Here is a 23055-nt window from a genome sequence, read left to right on the forward strand (position 1 = left end):
ATCACATGGGGGCAGAAGGTTTCAATGTAAGAATGTGGTGAGCAGTGAGGGGAGGGGGTGGGGTCTGACACATAAGCATTCAGACCACAGCAACTTAGAGCAGGTAAGACAACCTTCAACTAACAGGAAGGAAATAACTGATTAAAAGTCATCCTGGGGTGTAGAGAAAAGGGAACCCTCTTACACTGTTGGTGGGAATGCAAACTAGTACAACCACTATGGAGAACAGTATGGAGATTCCTCAAAAAACTGGAAATAGAACTGCCATGTGACCCAGCAATTGCACTCCTGGGCATACACACCGAGGAAACCAGAATTGAAAGAGACCCATGTACTCCAATGTTCCTCACGGCACTGTTTATAATAGCAAGGACATGGAGCAACCTAGATGTCCATCTGCAGACGAATGGATAAGAAAGCTGTGGTACATATACACAATGGAGTATTACTCAGCCATTAAAAAGAACACATTTGAACCAATTCTAATGAGGTGAATGAAACTGGAGCCTATTATACAGAGTGAAGTAAGCCAAAAAGAAAAACACCAATACAGTATATTAACGCATATATATGGAATTTAGAAAGATGATAATGATAACCCAGTATACGAGACAGCAAAATAGACACAGGTGTATAGAACAGTCTTTTGAACTCTGTGGGAGAGGGTGAGGGTGTGATGATTTGGGAGAATGCCATTGAAACAAGTATATTATCACATGTGAAACGAATCGCCAGTCCAGGTTCGATGCATGATACAGGATGCTCGGGGTTGGTGTACTGGGATGAACCAGAGGGATGGGATGGGGAGGCAGGTGGGAGGGGGGTTTAAGATGGGGAACACGTGTACAACCTTGGCAGATTCATGTCAGTGTATGGCAAAATCAATACAATAATGTAAAGTAATTAACCTCCAATTAAAATAAATAAATTTTTTAAAAAATTTTAATTAAAAAAATATATATTAAATAAAATTTTTTTAAAAAGTCATCCTGGGACTACTCTGGCAGTCCAGCAGCTAAGACTCTTCACTTCCAATGCAAGGGGCACAGGTTAGATCCCTGGTCGGGAAGCCAAGATCCCACATGCCATGGGGCCATGGTCAAAAAAAAATGTTTTAATAAAAGTAGTCAAAATAATTGTGTTTATTTCATCAAACAATACATCTAAAGGAAGGCAATTCTATAGGAAGGTAGTTCTAACATCAGCAAAGGATAGGACTCTTGCTGTCTCCTTGATCTCCTCTCCCAGTAATTAGCAGGGTCCCCAAATGACTGGCATGACTGCAAGTATCACATCTTCACACAACCACATCCAAACAGGAAGAAATGGGGTGGGACAAAAGGCCTTTCTCATCTTGCTGCTCCTTTTCATCAGAGAGGGACTTTTTCCCAGAATTCTTCAGTAGCTTGTCTTGGTGGACTGAATTGGGTCACATGTTCATCCCTGGATCAATCACTGTTAAAGGGAAATCCTGAAGTTGTGATTGGCGTAGGCCAATGACATCATTCGCAGGAGCTGGGCACCATGTCAGATAAAAAAAGAAATGGGTTCTGAGAGCGAGAAAAACAGGGCATGGTTATCAAGTAGGCAGCCCACTTTATGTGCCAAGTGCTGTACATGGCTCTTCATCTTGTTCAAAATCAAGAAGGTACTTTTTGTGGATAATCAATTAGTACTAATAAGAGTAAAAGGACTTACCATTACTCCAAATCAAATATTAATAATAGCCCACTGTTATTTTTATTGTTGTTATAATTATCGGCATCATCAAACAGGATGATGATATCGGAATCTAAAAGATCAAGACTGTTTTCCCGATTTAAGCTGTAGTTTGTCTTATTGTCCTGGGTATTTTTATACAGGGTTACTGAAACCATATATCTTATGTTTACCTGAATTAAGCTGAAAGTCTATCACTATTTATTCTTTCCACACCAATTGCTAAATTAAACAGTGGCTTATGTATAATTACTGGACCTGGAGGCTTATTCCAACCTGTGCGAAAATTCCTCTCCATCTGTATGTTGCTGTGAGCTTTCATTCAAACTGAGTCACCCAACCTATGACACTTCCTGCAAGTCCAACTACAGCTGTCACTTACCTTTTGTCACTGCTTCCCAGGACGCTTCCTGCCAGCCTTTCTTCCTCAGTGGTTCTGTCTCACCTCAAATTTCTTTCCTTTATTTTTGCGTGGGTGGCTCTTCCTTTGCGTCCTGCATTCACGCACTGACTGCCACGTTCTTCTGAACAGATTGCAATCTAACATTGCCCACAGACACAGACATTCCCCCAAGGGAAGCTGTCAAGGTTACAATTCCAGTGTAAGACTACGAATATCAGAGTCTTCTTTGAAACTGTGCTCCACTTTGAACCTTTCAAGAATCAGCGATGGAACAGACAGAGCAGTTGAACACTTCAAGGAGGATGAAAATGCCTGGGAACAGAAAGATAGTTCAGGCTCAGCGGAAACTCAGAAGACCTTGGACCAGGTGACTGCCTTTATTGTAAAGACACAGGGGAACCTAAGAGCTGTTGGAGGTCTGTTCTAGGAGGCTGGTTTAGTAAATAAGAGAAAGATGACTAGCAGGAGGAATGGTGATGGTGAATTTGATCATACGCTAATTCTGAAGGCTTCTATTGGTCCTCTGCCTTTAAATCAGACTTCCCAAGTGGTGCGAGTGGTAAAGAACCCACCTGCCAGTGGAGGAGATGTAAGAGACGTGGGTTCGATCCCTGGGTCTGGAAGATGCCCTGGAGGAGGGCATGGCAACCCATTCCAGTATTCTTGCTTGGAAAATCCCATGGGCAGAGGAGCCTGGTGGGCTACAGTCCATTGGGTCACAAAGAGTCGAACATGACTGAAGCAACTGAGCACGCATACGCGCCTTTAAGTCACTTAATAGGATATTACGGTTTATCCCTGCTCTCCCATCTTCCTCCATAGCCTGCTGCTACCCACCCTCTTCCTAACTAGATTTAACAGTGAAGCAGAAGTGGCATGTGCAATACCTGAGTTTCTCCTATAAAAAAGAATCCCCCTAACTTCAGGCAAGATCCCTCTGCAAATTTTGTTGCCTTGAAATCCTCTGATAATACATAATGAAGAATGAGACAGGCACTATTTCATGGACATGCTTGCATATTATTTCACTTTCTCTCTCATAAATTCCCAAATCCCCAACCAATTTTATTGCCTGCTCGATCATTTTCTTCTATTTAATACTCCTCCAACATCATCTATGCAGTCTGACTTACCTCTCCCCCTAGATTCAAAAGTAATAAATATAGAGTTTAAGAAAAAACTGTCTTCCTGTGTATGCAGATGGCTCAGACTTTGTCCTTGCTAGGCCTTCTGTGTCTGAGTGACGGGATTCAGTGGAAAGCCTCATCTGGGACATATGTGGCAGCTGCACCCTAAGTGTGCCTTCTTTTCCTGTATATTAGCTCAGCTGGTAAATAATCCACCTGGGAGACCCGGGTTCAATTACTGGGTCAGGAAGATCCCCTGGAGAAGGGATAGGCTACCCACTCCAGTATTCATGGGCTTCCCTCGTGGCTCAGATGGCAAAGAATCCACCTGCAATGTGGGAGACCTGGGTTCGATCCCTGGGTTGGGTGAGATCCCCTGGAGGAGGGCATGGCAACCCATTCTAGTATTCTTTCCTTGAGAATCCCCATGGACAGAGGAGTCTGGCAGGCTACAGTCCAGAGGGTCACAAAGAGTCGGACAGGACTGAGTGACTAACCACACACAGCACTTGATAAAGGGTTTAACCCCGCCAGGTGACCACACCCAAAGACTTCCCTTTGACAGACAGCGAGACCTACCATGAAGAGCAGAGATTCAGAGCCTCCCATTCTTCCCACGTGTCTCTAACTCAGCCTCTCGAAAGCTGAGTAACCTTGGTCAGTATCCTTCCTCCCTCTGTATCTACAGTTAAGCTCAGACAGTAAAGAATCTGCCTACAATGCTGGAGACCTGGGTTCGATCCCTGGGTTGGAAAGATCCCCTGCAGGAAGAAATGGCAACCAACTCCAGTATTCTTGCCTGGAGAATCCCATGGACAGAGGAGTCTGGGGCACTACAGTCCACGGACTCAGAAAGAGTCGGACATGACAGAGTGACTAACACACATCTGTCAAATAAGGAAGATTAAGTTTCCACCTCACGAGGTTGTTGAGAAGATCACAAAAATTAACATATGAAAAGGCTTCAAAGTTTTACATAAGTAGCCACAGGGGACTATGGATTCTTTTTTTTTTTTTTCTTTCTCTTTAACAGCTTTATTAAGGTGTAATTCACATATACACAATTCAGCCAGTTCACCCATTGTATGAATCAGTGTATTTATGGAGTTGTGCAACGATCATGACACTCAATTTTAGAACATTTTTATCACCCAGAAGCACCGTGCTCTTTAGCTGCCACCCTGTCCCCTCACACCCCACCCCCAGCCCAGGGCAATCACTAATGTGCTTCTGTCTGAATAGATCTCCCTGTTCTGCACATCTCGTATGAATGGAACCACATGTGTGGTTGTTTATGCCTGGCTTCTTTCACAGGCAGCACAGTGTTTTCAAGATCCATCCGTGTTGTAGCATGTCAGTGTCCATTCCTTGCCACTGCTAAATGATATCCCATTTTATGGATATCTTCATTTATCAATTAATGGACATTTGTGTTATTGCCACATTTTCACTATTATGAAAAAATGCTGATATAAATATGCAAGTACAAGTTTTTGTGCGGATGTACGTTTTCATTTCCTTTGGTATGTATAAACCCAGGAGTGGAATTGTTAGGTCATTTTATAGCTCTAAATTTAATCAAGCTGCCAGACTGTTTTCCAAAGTGGTAGCACCATTCTCCTTTCCCATTTGTAATGCGTAAGCATTCCAGTTTCTCCGCATCTCTACAAATGTTTGCCGTTTGCTTAGTTTTGGTTTCTGCTGCTGCTGAGTCACTTCAGTCATGTCCGACTCGGTGTGACCCCATAGACGGCAGCTCACCAGGCTCCCCCGTCCCTGGGAGTCTCCAGGCAACAACACTGGAGTGGGTTGCCATTTCCTTCTCCTAGTCATCCTTAATAGGTGGGAAATGGTATCTCTTTGATTTACATTTCCAGATGGTTGGACGGCATCACTGACTCAATGGCCATGAGTTTGAGTAAACTCTGGGAGTTGGTGATGGACAGGGAGGCTTTGCGTGCTGCACTCCATGGGGTTACAAAGAGTCGGACACGACTGAGTGACTGAACTGAACTGAATAACTAATGATGTTGAGCATTTTTGCATGTGCTTATTGGCCACTGGTAAGCTATGAGTTCTTACAAAATACTTCTTGTTGATGCTTCGGGAAACTTACATCATGAGAGATATTCTGAGAGCAGATCCAGCTCCTCCATTCTCTTGAGAGTTTGAAATGATCCAGATGACTCATACAACTTGGCCTTTGCCAGGTGGGAATATTAGCCATGTTTTTAAACATTATACCAATCAGAAGAAACTGAAAGAATAGGCCAAGTTCATCTTGTGTTCAATACGTCTCCTATTTAGCTTACATTTCTGCCCAGGCCTCTTCTGTTTCTATGAAAACTCTTTTATTCCAGTATCTCCCATAGATTCCACTTACCATAATTTGGGTTTTCTCAAATTCTGCTGCCTTGATGTCTTTTTGATGTGTGTAAGCCCTCCCACTGTAAAGTCTTCAAAGATACGGAACGTTTACATCTTTCACGATGCACTTGGAAGTAATCTGTACGTACTGAATGAGAAGGTCAAAGTCATCTCAAGAAAGGGCTTCCTTAAACCAGCCAAAGCAGTTTAAACCAGATTTATAAACTTCAACAAGTTCATTCACTTCCATTTCCACACTGGTCAAATGAGATTCATAATTTCTAATTTATAGAGCTCTTGGGGATAGTAAGAAGCTGCATATATAGTATTTGGCACAGTGCTAGTCAAATAATAAGCACAGAATAAAAGGAATATACCTACAAATCCATTTGTGCCAACTTTAAATTATTCTGTCTAAAATCATGTGCATGCTGGCTCTCCAGTCTCCGGGGACCAGTGATACACATCAGGACTCGAGTCAGGGGCTCCCCAAGAATACAATTTGCTGAGAGGTTGAGAAAAAAGAGAGAGAGACTCCAGACCCACAGGGGCCAATGGATGATGCTGAATTGTCAGAGGCACTTCCAATTCATAAGGCTTGACTTGAATGAGTCAAAGCAGGAGGCAGAGGCCCTGGGCAATCCAAGGAAGGCCTCAACCACATGCACTCCCTGGATGACCTTAGTCCTCCCCGTCCAGCCTGACCCTCCCTATTTTACCTTGACAGCTACTTCAGTGCTGCTGGGGTTCTTCTCCAAAGCCACAAAAGAAGAATCAAAACAGAACAGAATTTTCCAGCTCTGAAGACGAGGGCCACATCTCAGAAAACAAAATGAAGCATCCATCAGAGATGTAATCTGTCATCTTCCACATTCTTTCCTTTACCAGGGTTTTACAACACGGGGCTGATAGGAAGGGGCTAGAAAACCCTGCAGACGGTGACTGCAGCCACGAATTTAAAAGATGCTTTCTCCTTGGAAGAAAAGCTATGACAAACCTAGGCAGCGTATTTAAAAGCAGAGACATTACTTTGCCAACAAAGGTCTGCATAGTCAAAGCTATGGTTTTTCCAGTAGTCATGTATGGATGTGAGAGTTGGACCACAAAGAAGGTTGAAAGCCAAAAAATTGATGCTTTTGAACTGTGGTGCTGGAGAAGACTCTTGACAGTCCCTTGGACTGCGAGGAGATCAAACCAGTCAATCCTAAAGGAAATCAACCCTGAACAGTCATTGAAAGGACTAATGGTGAAGCTTCAATACCTTGGCCACGTGATGCAAAGAGTTGCCTCATTAGAAAAGACCCTGATGCTGGAAAAGATTGAAGGCAAAAGGAAAAAAGGGCGGCAGAGGATGAGATAGTTAGATAGCATCGTCAACTCAATGGACATGAGTTTGAGCAAACTACGGGAGATAGTGAAGAACAGAGGAGCTCAGTGTGCTGCAGTCCATGGGTCGCAAAGAGTCAGACACAATTTAGCTTCTGGACAACAAAGGCCCAGTGGTCTAGCAGAGTAGTCACTTGCTGCCACCTATGGGTAGGACATTAAAAGTGACCCAAGGGGAAATAAAAATTTCTCTCATCCCTCACTGTGCATTTAAATGTAATTCTACAGAAAGTACCAGGGAAGATTTTTTGCTTATTTGTTGATTTTTATATTATGCAGAAACAAAAGAAAAAATGTTAAAGATAGCTACCATCTCTACAACAAACATCACCAAATCTTCCTGAGAACAGTGATTCAAAGATTATGCTATTGGTTTGAAAAATAGATTGATTCTGATTTGTCTAGCCCACCACAGTCTTTAACTGAGAGCAAGTTGAAAAACACAGATCAAATTAGGTTAAAAAGTTGTCATTGTTCTGATTTAAAATAAGCTCATCAAAACCTATTATAGCAAAAGTCTGTTTGTCATGGTTACCATGGAATTAGGCTCTTCACAATTATTTTTAAATAGTACTTCCACTCCACAGCTAGAAACTTCTGCATACAGAAAGGGAAGAATGGGTTTTAATGAGAAAAGCTCAGTTGTGTCCTGAAATATTTATACCAGCTTTTCAAATAAGTATAAAACATTTAAGAGTTCTGCCTCCAAAGATATCCTTGAAAAAGATGGGAAATGTAACCTCTGATTCACCAAAAACAGAAACAAAAATATGTTTTGGCTTATCTGGTCTGCAATTTTAGGCAAATTAAAAAGTATAGGGTAGGTGAATAGAACAAGAAATCGGGAAATGGTGACTTTAATTGGGGCTATGGAGGAAGACGCTGTGCACACAATTCTTAAAGCATTCATATTTCTGGTTAATATGCCTGTCTCCTAAGTAGATATGAGATATTTGAAAGCAGAAGTAGTATTTTATACTTATATCCACCAAAGGTATTCTGAGTGCCTAAAGTTTAGACAATAAAAATTTTTAGATATCTCGCCTCCCAAAATTTATTTCCCACCTACTATGTACCAGAGGTGTAAGCTTGATTTAGAAAAGGCAGAGGAAAGAGAAATCAAACTGCCAACATCTGCTGGATCATAGAAAAAGCAAGGGAATTCCAGAAAACATCTGCTTCATTGACTACACTAAAGTCTTTGCCTGTGTGGGTCACAAAAAATTGTGGGAAATACTCAAAGAGATAGGACTACCAGACCACCTTATCTGTCTCCTGAGAAACCTGTATGCGGGTCAAGAAACAACAGTTAGAACCAAACATGGAACAAGGGACTGGTTCAAAACTGGGAAAGGAGTACATCAAGGCCGTATATTGTCATCCTGCTTATTTAACAGGGTACCTATGAAAAGTACATCATGCAAAAATGCTGGGCCAGATGAATCACAAGCTGGAATCAATATTGCCAGGAGAAATAGCAACAACCTCAGATAGGCAGATACCCTTCTAATGGCAGAACTAAAGAGCTTCTTGATGAGGGTGAAAGAGGAGAGTATAAAGGCTGGCTTGAAACTAAACATTCAGAAAACTAAGATCATGGATCCAGTCCCATCACTTCACGGCAAATAGAAGGGGGGAAAATGTAAACAGTGATAGATTTTATTTTCTTGAGCTCCGAAATCACTGTGGATGGTGACTACAGCCATGAAACTAAAAGAGACTTGCTCTTGGAAGAAACGCTATGACAAACCTAGACAGTGTATTTAAAAGCAGAGTTATTATTTTGCAACAAAGGTCCACATAGTCAAAGCTATGGTTTTTCCAGTAGTCATGTATGGATGTGAGAGTTGGACCATAAGAAGTCTGAGTGCCGAAGAACTGATGCTTTCGAACTGTGGGCACAGCTAGGCCTGTGCACCACAACTGCTGAAGCCCACATGCTCAGAGCCCATGTTCCACACAGAGAGGCCCACGCATCACACTCTCACTCACTGCAACTAGAGAAAGCCCATGTGCAGAAAAAAAAGACCGATCACAGCCATAAATAAATAAATCTGCTTTTTTAAAAAAGGAAGAGTGTTGACTTCAGCAATGCAGACATGATACAAGGCAGGAGAAATAGTATCTTGTTGAACGGATAAGTTCAGATAAGTTCGTTTGATTTGGCTAATAAGTTTGCCACAGTTTAGCCTGCATTGTGGTTTGTCTGGTGGCTCAGACAATGAAGAATCTGTCTGCATTGCAGGAAACTTGGGTTTGATCCCCGGGTCAGGAAGATCCCCGGGAGAAGGGAATGGCTACCCACTCCAGTATTCTTGCCTGGAGAATCCCATGGACGGACAGAGGAGCCTGGAGGGTTACAGTCCATGGGATTGCAAAGAGTTGCACATGACTGAGCAACTAACACTTTCACCATCAGCCTACAATACCAAGAAGAGGTAATGCATGAAGGCTAAACTTCAGTGCGGTATATTGACAAAAGTCAGGCAGATTAGCTGAATACTTCCAGGTGAGGAAGGCAACAACCTCCCCTTTAGGGGAAAAAGAAAATAGATTATCTCTTGTTTACAACTATATCTCTAGCTCTTACAAGCGATACAGCTGAATAAATACCTATCAGTTCAGTTCAGTCACTCAGTTGTGTCCAATCATTTGTGATCCCATGGACTGCAGCACACCAGGCTTCCCTGTCCATCACCAACTCCTGGAACTTACTCAAACTCATGTCCATCGAGTTGGTGATGCCATCCAGCCATCTCATCCTCTGTCGTCCGCTTCTCCTCCCGCCTTCAATCTTTCCTAGCATCAGGGTCTCTTCGAATGAGTCAGTTTTTCGCATCAGGTGGCCAAAGTATTGGAGTTTCAGCTTCAGCATCAGTCCTTTCAATGAATATTCAGGACTGATTTCCTTTAGGATGGACTGGTTGGATCTCCTTGCAATCCAAGGTACTCTCAAGAGTCTTCTCCAACACCACAGTTCAAAAGCATCAATTCTTCATAAATACCTATGACTAAATATTAATATGATAATCTCCTACTGGAAGCATTATTTGCATGTTAGTGAGAATGAGGGCTTCAGAGAGATGGAATGATCATCCCAAGGTCATTTAACAGGAAACTTTTAGTTCCAACTCAAATCGCATCCAAATGGGAGATTTCTGAGGTCCCAGCATTAGTCATTCGACCAGACTGTGTTATACTGCTCAGGTCTCAGACCCCAGTCTTATCGACACTAGCAAATAAGTACACACAAAGAAACTAGTGACTCCAGCCTCGTCACCTGCCTCTGCCCCGAGCCTAACTCAGTTCACCTTCTGTCTGAGGGTCTCCGAAGGCTTTCATGAGAATCACTGAGTTACATAACCATCCAGATGAGATTGTCCTTCCATCTGTTAAGGGCCATCAGAGCCCCCGTGCACTGAATTTCAATTTAAGGAGTTTCATGTCCCATCTGGAGCAAGAGGATTCATTCGTAGACGAGAGAAAGAGATCACTGTGATTTTAACCTGGTTTTAATGGAAATGACTCAATTCTAGTTTTAAAATTTAAATGACGTTTACATATTGTATGTTCCACACACAGCGAGAATTATCTTGCCAACCGTTGTTTTCAAAGTCACATTAGCACGGCAGTAAATGCTCTTTAAAAATAAACCATATAGACAAGAACTCTCATGGCAGCTTTGTTTGCCAGAGAAAACCTGAAGCTAACTCACAAGTCTATCAAAGGAAATGAGATAAAGAGATTGTGTTATGTTCCAACCATGAAGCTATTAAAAAGGATGGAGTCAATCTACATGTGCCAAGGTGACAATATTTAACATCTACCAAAAAATAAAAAAAGTGAAATCCAAAACACTATGCATGTCTCTAATACTAATGATAACAGCAATAAAGGTCAGTATGTGCAGATCACAAAATCTGGAAGAATATGCAACGAACTATAGACAGTAATGACTCCAGGAAATGACATTATGGGATAATTTCATTTTCGACCTTATTCATCTCTGTGTCTTATAAACTTTTACAAGCATTACCTATTGCTTATGTTTTCTGAATGTTGAGCTTCAAGCCAACCTTTTCACTCTCCTCTTTCACTTTCATCAAGAGGCTTTTGAGTTCCTCTTCACTTTCTGCCATAAGGGTGGTGTCATCTGCATATCTGAGGTTATTGCTATTTCTCCTGGAAATCTTGATTCCAGCTTGTGCTTCTTCCAGTCCAGTGTTCCTCATGATGTACTCTGCATATAAGTTAAATAAGCAGGGTGACAATATACAGCCTTGACACACTCCTTTTCCTATTTGGAACCAGTCTGTTGTTCCTTTTCCAGTTCTAACTGTTGCTTCCTGACCTGCATACAGGTTTCTCAAGAGGCAGGTCAGGTGGTCTGGGATTCCCATCTCTTTCAGAATTTTCCACAGTTTATTGTGATCCACACATTCAAAGGCTTTGGCATAGTCAATGAGGCAGAAATAGATGTTTTTCTGGAACTCTCTTGCTTTCTCCATGATCCAGCGGATGTTGGCAATTTGATCTCTGGTTCCTCTGCCCTTTCCAAAACCTGCTTGAACATCTGGAAGTTCACGGTTCACATATTGCTGAAGACTGGCTTGGAGAATTTTGAGCATGACTTTACTAGCATGTGAGATGAGTGCAATTGTGCGGTAGTTTGAGCATTCTTTGGCATTGCCTTTCTTTGGGATTGGAATGAAGACTGACCTTTTCCAGTCCTGTGGCCACTGCTGAGTTTTCCAAATTTGCTGGCATATTGAGTGCAGCACTTTCACAGCATCATCTTTCAGGATTTGAAATAGCTCAATTGGAATTCCGTCACCTCCACTAGCTTTGTTCGTAGTGATGCTCTCTAAGGCCCACTTGACTTCACATTCCAAGATGTCTGACTCCAGGTAATTGATCACGCCATTGTGATTATCTTGGTCGTGAAGATCTTTTTTGTACAGTTCTTCTGTGGAAATAGATGTACAGTTCTTCATGGGAAATAGATGGGGAAACAGTGGAAGCAGTGTCAGACTTTATTTTTTTGGGCTCCAAAATTGCTGCAGATGCTGATTGCAGCCATGAAATTAAAAGACGCTTACTCCTTGGAAGGAAAGTTATGACCAACCTAGATAGCATATTAAAAGGCAGAGACATTACTTTGCCAACCAAGGTCCGCCTAGTCAAGGCTATGGTTTTTCCTGTGGTCATGTATGGATGTGAGAGTTGGACTGTGAAGAAAGCTGATCGCCGAAGAATTGATGCTTTTGAACTGTGGTGTTGGAGAAGACTCTTGAGAGTCCCTTGGACTGCAAAGAGATCCAACCAGTCCATTCTAGAGGAGATCAATCCTGGGTTTTCATTGGAAGGACTGATGCTAAAACAAACTCCAATACTTTGGCCATGTCATGCGATGAGTTGACTCACTGGAAAAGACTCTGATGCTGGGAGGGACTGGGAACGGGAGGAGACGGGGATGACAGAGAATGAGATGGCTGGATGACCTCACCAACTCGATGGACATGACTTTGAGTGAACTCCAGGAGTTGGTGATGGACAGGGAGGCCTGGCGTGCTGTGATTCATGGGGTCGCAAAGAGTCGGACATGACTGAGCAACTAAACTGAATTGCTTATGTAATTTTTTAATGCTTTTGTCTCATTTTAAATATAAATAGGTATAATAAACTTAAATTAATGAACTGGAAGTTTTCAGTGACAGTTTATATGTCAGTAGATCCTTCTAGATAGTTACCATGTGCCTCAAGCATTGTTCATGCTCTTTGGTCCAGTAATCTTTAATACAGAAAACCTGCATCTATACAGATGTGTATTACAGTTCTGTTGTATTAGCAGAAAGCTGTAAACAACCCCAGCGGTTACCAGAAAAAAAATGAAATAAAATCCCATTCTCAAAATATTATGCAACCTTTTAATAAGAAGTGTTAGAAGACTATGAAATAATATGAAATCCTTACATTATAATATGAAGGGTAAATGCAAGATATAAAATTATATATTCAAATGTGTGCGGTCAAATGTCTCAATGGAAAATGAACTAGAAAGAAATTTACCAGAGCTGAGAATAATGTTGTTTTGATGGCGGTGCTCGTGTTTATTTTTCTTCCTTGCTCATTTTCATAGTTTCCAATTTTTCAATTACCTCTTACTGCCTGCATCATGGAAAATAATGCCATCAGTGCTGTTGGAAGGAAATTAAAGAAACAGCAGCATTCTTATTACTGGCTTGGTAGAGAAATTCACATTTTTTCTTTTACATGACTGTCAGGTTCATTTGAAGGAAAAGCAATTTCTCACCCTATGGTTGGCCCTGGCTTCCCCCGTGCTCTGGTGCAAACCCTCCCCAGCCTTTTTGCTCCTTAACTGTGAAATTAGACCACGCCATCAGGCTCAATGAGAAACCGAATAGTTTATGAAAGATGAAATTCCCACAAAAGGTTATTTCTTCTAACGATTAAACTTAGCGTCACGCATGAGCAGCCAGTGACTGCTAGAGAGATTGACAGTCCCATGTCAGGACAACTGAGCTCCAGTTACAGTTCGGACACTTAGTGAGTATTCTTCCTGTCTGTTTTCTAATGGCTCCATGTTTCAACTTTTTCACTTGTGAAATAATTGTGTTGAACTAGAATCTGAATTTTAAATGCAGCCTTTTTCTAAAATGGAAGGAATAGGAAGTACCTTTTGGATTCAAGGACAATATTAGATATCGTTACCTTTATTTGATACATAAAGAAATGAATATATAAAGAAGGTAAGAAAGTCGACCAAGGTAGCAACTAAGCTAGGATTCAGTTCCAGGCCATCTGACTCTTTCTCTTTAAGATTTTGTAGGTTAGGGAACTGAGGCCTCAGAGGACTGAATGATTTATCCAGGGTACATAGCAAGTTAGAGTTGGGGCCAGAATCCAAATTTCCTGATGCCCATCCTACGTTTACTTGACTTAAAAAACAAAACACAACACTCAATTGTAGATTGAAGTTACTTATAGTCCTCCATTTATAGTTGATTATAATCGGTTATCGGTGTTGCCTACCCCTCTTGCTTTATTTTACTTTTCCCTTTTACTTCCTATCCTCACTATAATTTAATTTGCCCTCTGGGGGTGTTTCTGGATCTGTTATGGCAGTTCACTGATTTGTTCTTTGGCTGAATATTTTCTATCGTGTATCCTAGCTCTCAAATTGGATGTTTTAACCATTTTCAAAATATAATCATTATATCCAGTAGATTCTCCTTTATAACCTCCTATTCCTATGTCATTTACCAAATATTCTCTCTTATTTTAAATTTTTGATCAATTTTTTTCAATTCCTATGGGCTTTCCTTGGAGCTCAGTCGGTAAAGAATCTGCCTCCAGTGCAGGAGACCTGGGTTCGATCCCCGGGTAGGGAAAATCCCCTGGAGAAGGAAATGGCAACCCACTCCAGTATTCTTGCCTGGAAAATCCCGTGGACAGAGGAACCTGGAGGGCTACAGTCCATGCGGCCGCCAGGAGTCGGACATGACTTAGTGACTAGAGAGAGAGGATAGTGTAGAATGCACCGCAGTAACAAGCGATACTGGACATTTCAGCAACTAATATACACGAAGCTTTATTTCCCACTCACAGGCAACTTTAGTTGCTTTTCTCAGACTGTGACCCAGGCTGCGTCCACACTGCAACCCCACCATCGTGGAGGTCTTCACTGTAAGTCATAAAAACAGTAGCCAGAGTGCCTACTCACACTCCATTAGCTAGAACTAGTCACATGGCTTCAACCCAACTGCCAGGAAAGCTGGAACATGATAAATGAGCAGATGGACTTTTGGTGAGCACCAATTATCTCCTTGACAAGGGCAGCTTGCTTAATTTGTTGTCTGTGAGCTCATTTTCGCCAGGGACCTCACTGTCCCCCACCCCGTTTTTGGCTGGAAATATGTATCTGGGGAAAGTCCAGGAGCTGTACAGTGGGTGTAATAGTCAGGGTATGCTAACACATATCCCAGGATCCCCCAGATCCCACAGGCTTATCACATTGGAGGCGCTGCTTCCTACTCATACCACAGACCAACCATGCATTCAAGCAGGCAGCCTTCCATGTAGTAACTCAGGAAGCCTGCTCTTTCCATTTGGTGGGTTTCCCAAGCAGGCATGCAGAGCAAAGACCCATGGTCACCCTGCACCATTGCATTGGAGAAGCCCTAGGCAGAAAATAAAAGACACACAGTTCGTGCTCAAGGTGAGATTCTCTCTGCAAGAAATGAGCCCCCGCCCAGAGGAAACTATTTGTTCTAGCCATTACTGAGATCAGAGCTGGGGCTGAGAGGATGTAAGGTAGTATGTGAAAGGCGTCATATACCCCAGCTTCTACAACATTGCTCATCTTCAAAGGACCGTGATTAAGCCTAGCTCTAAATCCATGAATCCCGAGTTTTGTTTAACAACCTGACACACCTCGGATTGAGATGCATAAGGAAAAATGGCAGAAATAGCCCCAATGTTCCTATCAATTTTAAACCAATCACAAGCCTCCATTCAGTTCTCCTTGGATATTGAATGCCCTGTCATTTCATTCCCTTGCTATACCAGAAAGTGTTTCCATGCAGCTCCAAGAATTGTTCTCTGTAAGTGTGCGTGTGTGTTTGTTGTTCAGTCATGTCTGACTCTTTGCGACCCCATGGACTGTAGCCCACCAGGCTCCTCTGTCCATGGGAATCTCCAGGCAAGAATACTGGAGCAGGTTGCCATTTCCTTCTCCACAAGTAGGAACCACTTACTGCCTCAGTCATCTCGAGTGAGTATATGTGCCAAGGATGCCTATGTCAAGTCCTGACAGCTCCGGGACAAATCCCCACATGTATAAAAGTATGTCTTTTAGCCCGGGTCAACTTTTTCTGGGATAAGACATTTCTGCTTTGGTCTGCACAAAGTCTGCACATTAGATTTACATTTCCTAGGAGCTTTACTTGCAAGGGAATAATGCAAGGGAAAATGAAAACAAAAAGAAGAAAGGAAAGCCTATTTTCTGATCTTCCGGATATCTCCTCCTCCTTTTCACCTCTGAACTCATACCCCAGCTGCTTTCCTGAGTGACTCACTTGGCAGGGTTGGATCAGAGCTCACAGGATGTCCTCCTCCTTCTCTCCAAAAGTCTCCCAGGGGTTTCAATCAATGTGCCCCTTTCTTTAACCACCAGGACCCTTCCCTTTGGCCCCTGCAGGGTGGGTCTACAAGCAGTATTTCTGTAAACTTTCTGGAGCTCTGCAGGTGACGTCACAGCTGCCAGGCGGAGCTCCTGGTGGCACCATTCCTATTGCATGCTTGCAGAACAATTAAATGCAATGCTAGTGTGCTTTAATATTCATAAACAAAATAAGTATTATTCATTAATCACATACTACAGACTAGGCACGATAGTATGTTTTGACCTTTCATTTTAATCCTCACCTAAGAGGTAGATGGTATTATTATGACAGAATTCTCTTTAAGAATGGGATAATTGAGTGTGAGAACAAGAAAGAAATCACCTAAGGTCACACAGTTAGTAAATGTCAGTGTGGGCACCCACAACCTTAACCACTGTGCTATTTTGCAAATAGCTCTCAATTTTTGGGATACTAGTGATTAGATCTCAATTTTTGGAAAGCAGACAACATTCGAGGACAAAAGTCTATCTGTTACCTGAGAAATGTTAATACAACAGAGCTTGGCTCATACTGAGAGTTACACCACCTGTCTCTCCAAAAACAAAACTACATAACAGAATAAAATGGGGTTCTTGTAAAGAGCTCATGAAAATTTGAGGAGTTTAATCCTCTGGAAAAGCCCCAAAGGGGCCCATCTGGTTTTGAAATGCAAAATTGGCCAAGTAGAGTCTATACGGAAAACTTTTAGACAAGATCCACAACTGTGCTCAGACACTCAGTTGTGTCTGACAATTTGTGACCCCATGGACTGTAGCCCACCAGGCTCCCCTGTCCATTGGATTTCTCAGGCAAGGATGCTGGAGTGGGCTCCAGGGGATCTTCCCGACTTGGGGATCAAGCACTCGTCTCCTGCATTGGCAGGAGGATTCTTTACCACTAGCTCCACCTGAGAAGTTCACGGTACACAATAAAGTATCAAGAAAGTTTGGAGTTATCAGCCAGTGCTACAAAAGGGAAGTGGACTCCAGAAGAAAGAGAGTGGGGTGGGGGGTGGCCGCTGGGGGTATGCACATGTGGACAGAGCCTGCTAATGGAGAAACTCTCTCGTGAGAGTGGTGGGAAAATTTACAGAGAGCACGACATCATTTGAAGTCCTTTTCTACATTTGCTGTAGTTATCCTCAAACTTCATAAACATTTGTTAGTCAAAAGAGCCTCGTATTAGCACAGTTTTGGAGAAGGAATGGAAGGGCGGGTAGAAGTGACCTAACAGCAAAATGAATACTGTTCCCAACAATGATGAGATGACAAGTTTCAGCAGCAAGTCCACCTGAAGTGTGGAATAATTTTGTGTGTATCCCAAATCCAGGGGACCCTTGGAAGGGGCAGAGAAAAAAACTAGATGCTATCAGCAGGTAGAACAGAGGGTGTGATACAATAAGAAATAAGTAGATTTGTTCTTTGTCCCAATTCTTGACACCTAAAGCCCTTGGAATCTCCAAAGTGATGAGTGTCTTTTGTACACTGAGCTGACTGAAGGCTGGGGGGCCCTGGATAGTTTAAGGACAGGGGCTGGTTCCAGAAAGACCAAGGCATGGAACTTGCAGCCCCACCCCCTGACCTCCAGAGAAGGGAGCAGGGATAGAGGTTGAGAAAAATCACCAGTGGCCAATGAATTAATCAATCATGCCTAAGTAATGAAAGCTCCACAAAAACCCTTAAATGACAGAATTCAGACAGCATCTGAGTTGGTGAACATAGCCACTTATTTAGTCAGAAGAACAATCATCCCTTGGTATCCACAAGGGGACTGATTCTGAAACCTCTGTGGATACCCAGATCCATGGATGCTCAAGTCTGTTGTATAAAATGGAGTAGTACAAACAAGTAACAACCTGAGACTTGAAATTGGCTTCAGAAACTGAGCTCTGAAATGCATGTTGTCTGACACCATGTTGTCTTCCCAGAGTTGTTGAATTGAATTCTAAGACATCCAGTTGGTATCTGGAGAGTTGGAGAAAGTGGCTGTTGTGGAAAATATCCCCACCCCTGTGATGTCAGAAATGTGAGTAAAAATGGCTCAGAGAGGATAATGCCATTTATTGAATGGGTGACATTGGAAAAATAGAGCACCTTAAGTCAATTGGTTTTCACTGGCTTATTAAAAATCAGATGAAATACAGACCAGCTTTTATGTCCCATAAAAGCATAGTCACAAATGCAAACCACACATGTAATTTAAAGGTTTTTTTTAGTAGGCATGTTTTAAAAAAATAAAAAGAAATACATGAAGTTAACTTTAATAATATATTTCATTTAAACTAATATATCCAAAATTATCATTTCAACATGTAATCAATGTCTAAAAATACAGGATTTTGTATTCTTTTATTTTTTGCAGTAAGTCTTTGAAATTCATTTTATATTTTACACTTACAGCTCTTCCCAGTTTGGACCAGCCACATGTGAAATGCACAAATCACTGAAGTTTCTCTGGTCAAGATTTAAAATTAAACTTTTAAATAATTTTTCATGGCAATTTGCATAAAAGATAGTACCATATACTATACTTCCTTTTTGCAGCTTCTTCTCTATTATAAAAGCAATACATGTTCATTTGTAGAAATTTTGAAAAACAAAGCACAAAGAAAAATAAATGCATCTATAAACCCCCTTTTAGAAATAATCATTGTTAAGTATTTTAATACATGTGCTTCTAGAATAACATGTATATATATTACTCCATTTATACTCAACACTTCAACCTAATTCATTTCTCCCCAACATTACCATAGAGTTACCTCTTTAATCTCCCCAAGTCCAGTCTCCTCCATTTCAGTCCATCTTGACTACTGATGCAAAACTAATCTTCCAAAGATGCTATTTTCCAGCTATTGAGGGAAGGCAGGTAAAATGAGAGCTTGCATAGCCAGGTGTGACTGACTCATTCTAACAGAAATATTCACTCCAGGAAATTTTTCCTTCTAATGGAAATAGAATTACTCTTCTGTTACCTTTTCCTCCTACCTAGCCCATTATGGTGGCACAAAGTCTATTGCAAGATACTTAATAAGATCTCAGAAAGATTTGAGAGTACAATCTCTCTAAGAAAGGCTGGAGGCAACAGCAGCTGAGCTCTCCCCCATGAGTGTTACAGCTTCAGGCTACGGCCAAGTATGTAGAGCCCAAGAACTACACTCTCAAGCTTAAGTGCAGACATCGAGACAAACAGATCTCACAGGAAAATCAGTAAAGATGTAAGGCGAGACCATCTAAGAAAACTGAAGGGCTGGCTAGGGCTGCCTACAGTAAGTACGTGTGTGTGAATGCTAAGTCGCTTCAGTCGTGTCCGACTCTTTGCAGCCCCACGGACTGTAGTCCGCCAGGCTCCTCTGTCCATGGGATTCTTCAGAAAAGAATACTGGAGTGGGTTGCCATTTCCTTCTCCAGGCGATCTTTCCAGCCCAGATATGGAATCCTGGTCTCCTGCATTGCAGGCAGATTCTTTACCATCTGAACCACCAGGGAAGCCCAACCTTAAAATAACTTCAGGCAAATATTTCCTTTTTCATATTAGCGTTCAGCCTTGTGGCTCTTGCCTTTATAAGCCTCTGACTCTCTTCCTTGGAATACTCATTTGGTTTTACCTTAAAAAGTGTCTCCCAAATTGCAATTTTGAAGACAGAAAAAAAACCACAAACTTTCATTTCCAGCCTTTCTCAGTTTTTTTGGATGACATTACATGGTGTCAGATATAGATGCAGGCTTTCTGGTTTTTTTCATTTATGATTGACATTATTCACAACTGTTGCACATGGTGTCTAAGGAATTCACTATTTTGCAATAGTAAACAACTCACACATTATTGTTAAGTGTATACACACATACATACAAGATACAACATGTGTGAGGCATGATTCTAATTCTTTACACTGGTAACTATGTGGACATTAAAAACTAAAACTGCAAATAGTTTTCCAATACAAAAAGATTTACGTGATTGTATTCGAATGTATACAAATTAAATAAACTGTCAACTTTAATTTTGAAGTAAAATTTTTATTTTTAATTGTAATTATTTTTCTTCTAAAAGAGCAATTCCAGTATTTTCGAAGAAAATATATAAATTATCAAAGCAATCTACTTTTACATTTTTTGCATTTACCTTATGTTTTTGATGTAAATCATTCAACTTTTGTTCAATTTGAGTATATTTTGCTTTTTAATTCTTTAGATCTTTCCTATCCTAGAAAACGAACTATGTGAAAGTCTCCACTATACCAAGATAATTTGATTTTGTTGAAATGAAGGAAAGAAAAATTAATTTTATAGAGTAGGTAAAAATACATAGAGTAGGAAAGTGTTTCAGTACTCATCTAAACATCACTGGTTCAGGAACAGAACACGCAAATGTGCCCAATGATAATTACACTCATCATCTTTAATATTTTGCCAAGTTTCAGTTATGTAAAAACTGTACAAAACCATGAAAAATCAAAAGCTTTATGCATGTTCTATTTTTCCAGTCTGAAAAGTATATCTGTCAAGTGTAAGGGAACAAAAATTGTTTTTCCATCTTAGAGTCATAGGCTAGGGCCCTGTATATTAAAAAGATAGATTTACAAGAGAAAAACAGACAAGCTTATTAACACATACGAAGAACATACACATGGGAGTACTCAGACAGGAGTAACACAGAGGAGTGGTCAGAACTTGGACTTACACAGCATCTTAGCAAAGAACAACAATTTTGCAGAGAAGTGGCAAGACAGAGGAAAAGGACTTTGAGCATCTTGGGCAGCAAATTGTAGGTCAATATATGGAAAGTAATGGTAGATAAGGGCTAGTCTGAGTGAGTTGATCGTATAGATTCCTCAGATGCTGTCTCTGGGCTGCTAAGAGTTCTCTCTGATGATTACCTTCTGCCCTTCACGGCAGAGAGGGGAGGGGGATACCCTTTACAAACTTATGTCCTGCTTTTAGGCCGAAATGAGGGAGAGTAGAGAGATATTCTTGTATCAGCTTTTTTTCAACAGCCTTCAGTTCAATATAACCTTCATGCCAAAGTGGTATATTTTGGGGTGACATATTTTGCTACCCTTCAGAAGGAAGAGGGATAAACCATATTTTATTTAACAGGATATTAGCTTGATTTTCTCTGGTATAGACCATTTACATTTCATATGATTATTACTATATTTGAATTTGGGTCTACCATTTTACTATTTGCTTTCAGTTTGTTTCCTCTGGTTTTTTATCTATTTTCCCTTTGCTGTCTCTTTGTGGGTTATTTGAGTATTTTTTATTATTACATTTTACCTATTGTGTGTGACTATATCTCTTCAGATAATATGTTTATAGATTATTTTAGGGATTACAGTGTACATATTTTTTAACTTTTCTAAATCTATTTAGACTCAGTATTTTAGCACAAAGATCTCTTTATCCCTGCCCCTTTACTTTGTAGTTACATTACAGAGATGTCACCTTCAGGTCACCACATGGTAACTACACACTGGCCAGGCCCAGGGCCTCCAGGGACAGCCCTGCCATCCTTCACTCTTTTCTACTTGGTGACCTCAGAGTGTGTGAGGCCTGCCTAGAGATCTCACAGCTGGTGGGTCTCAGAGCATCCGCTCTGTGAACCCAGATTGGCTCATGGAAGTCCCCACGTCCAGCTGTGGGGAGATAGCAGGAGGGCCCCATGTCCAAACATATTCTCCTAATCCAACTTTGTCAGAAAGTTCTGAGCCCTGAGGGTTGTTTGCTCCCTGCCTGAAGCCTTAATTTGTAGATACTTCTTTTTCGTTTGGCCTTTTAATCCCTGTATCCAGTCTGTCCATTTATTAAGATTTCTGTGTTAGGGTAAGAGACAGAAATCTTAGTCTATCTGGTTTAAACAAAAACAGTTTATTGATTTATGTAAATAAAAATGTTGGTTACAATCTCTCTTTTTTTTTTTTTTTTTGGTATCTCCTAGTCTGGTGCCTTGGGCATTTCATTCCTTCAACCTAAGAACACCTCTGAGTTCACACAATGGACCAGTATCTGAGACAGGTGCAGCGGGCATTCAAAAAGCTCACTGAACTGAACACTGCTAGTATCAGATATCCTTTTATACCAGTAGGTTTCATTTAACACTCAAACCCCCACGTTTTAAATTCCCAGATTGAGACTTTCTCACTTGATCCACTAATCCGGAAACAAAAACTCTTAAAGTTTAGATTTAAATGCGTTGACTACCTTAAGTGCTACACCCTGGACCCTGTTAATAATCTTTAAAATGAACTCTGGCGCCAACACTCTGAGGGACTTCGGACCGGGAAAGTCAGAAAAACCCAGGGCAGCTCGGCGGACTTTCCACGGGATTCTAAAGGGCCCCAGGATAATTAATGTCTTTATAGGGACATCAGTGTAATAAATAGGCAAATCGTGGCAGTTCCGAGCTCATTTCAGCTCTTTGAAGGCCCACGACCACCTCCTGCTCTCCCCGGTCGCCGTCACGAAGCAGGATGCGGGTTTGATCTGTACCAGACTCTGAACTGCGGTGTTGGCGAAAACTCTTGAGAGTCCCTTGTACAGCAAGGAGATCCAACCAGTCCATCCTAAAGGAAATCAGTCCTGAATATTCTTTGGAAGGACTGGTGTTGGAAGCTGAAATTCCAATACTTTGGCCACCTGATGCGAAGAACCGACTCATTGGAAAAGACCCTGATGCTGGGAATGATTGAAGGTGGGAGGAGAAGGGGACGACAGAGGATGAGATGGTTGGATGGCATCACCGACTCAATGACATGAGTTTGAGTAAACTCCGGGAGTTGGTCGGAGAAGACAATGGCAAGCCACTCCAGTACTCTTGCCTAGAAAATCCCATGGACGGAGAAGCCTGGCGGGCTGCAGTCCATGGG

This window comes from Moschus berezovskii, chromosome 23 (genome assembly GCF_049115385.1).
Source record: "Moschus berezovskii isolate FMDL1 chromosome 23, NW_MosBer_1.0, whole genome shotgun sequence".
Taxonomy (NCBI): Eukaryota; Metazoa; Chordata; class Mammalia; order Artiodactyla; family Moschidae; genus Moschus; species Moschus berezovskii.